The sequence below is a fragment of the Chiloscyllium plagiosum genome, chromosome 6 (genome assembly GCF_004010195.1).
Source record: "Chiloscyllium plagiosum isolate BGI_BamShark_2017 chromosome 6, ASM401019v2, whole genome shotgun sequence".
In the NCBI taxonomy this organism is placed as follows: Eukaryota; Metazoa; Chordata; class Chondrichthyes; order Orectolobiformes; family Hemiscylliidae; genus Chiloscyllium; species Chiloscyllium plagiosum.
Genome location: NC_057715.1, coordinates 30269146 through 30269827, shown reverse-complemented (window position 1 = coordinate 30269827; position 682 = coordinate 30269146). Strand labels below are relative to the sequence as shown.

Genomic DNA, 682 nt, shown 5'->3' with positions numbered 1-682 from the left:
TGTCAAGCCTTTTGAATGTTGTTGTAGCTCCAGACAAGATTAGATTAGATTAGATTACTTTTTTTTAGATTAGATTACTTACAGTGTGGAAACAGGCCCTTTGGCCCAACAAGTACATACCGACCCGCCGAAGCGCAACACACCCATACATTTACCCCTTTTTACCTAACACTACAGGCAATTTAGCATGGCCAATTCACCTGACCTGCATATCTTTGGACTGTGAGAGGAAACCGGAGCACCCGGAGGAAACGCACGCAGACATGGGGAGAATGTGCAAACTCCACACAGTCAGTCGCCTGAGTCGGGAATTGAACCCGGGTCTCTGGCGCTGCGAGGCAGCAGTGCTAACCACTGTGCCACCGCGCCGCCCACAAAAAGTTGCTGAATCCTCCCCGGCGGGGAATTGAACCCCGGTCTCCCATGTGACAGGCGGGGATACTGACCACTATACTACCGAGGACTGTGTTTCATCACACTCCTGACTTGTGCATTGTACATGTTGAACAGGCTTTGGGGAGATAGGAGGGGTATTACCTACTGCAGAATCCCTAACCTCTGACCCGTTCTTGTAACCATGGCATTTATATGGCTGGTTCAGTTTAGTGAGGAGAAAGTGAGGTCTGCAGATGCTGGAGATCAGAGCTGAAAATGTGTTGCTGGAAAAGCGCAGCAGGTCAGG

The 682-nt window shown here is 50.0% G+C and overlaps 1 non-coding gene across 1 annotated transcript; it reads right to left on the bottom strand.

Annotated features, from left to right (window-relative positions):
• Positions 1-391: 391 nt before the first annotated feature.
• trnad-guc lies at positions 392-463 on the bottom strand. The gene has a single exon. It is a non-coding gene; the product is annotated as a tRNA-Asp (tRNA).
• Positions 464-682: the final 219 nt, after the last annotated feature.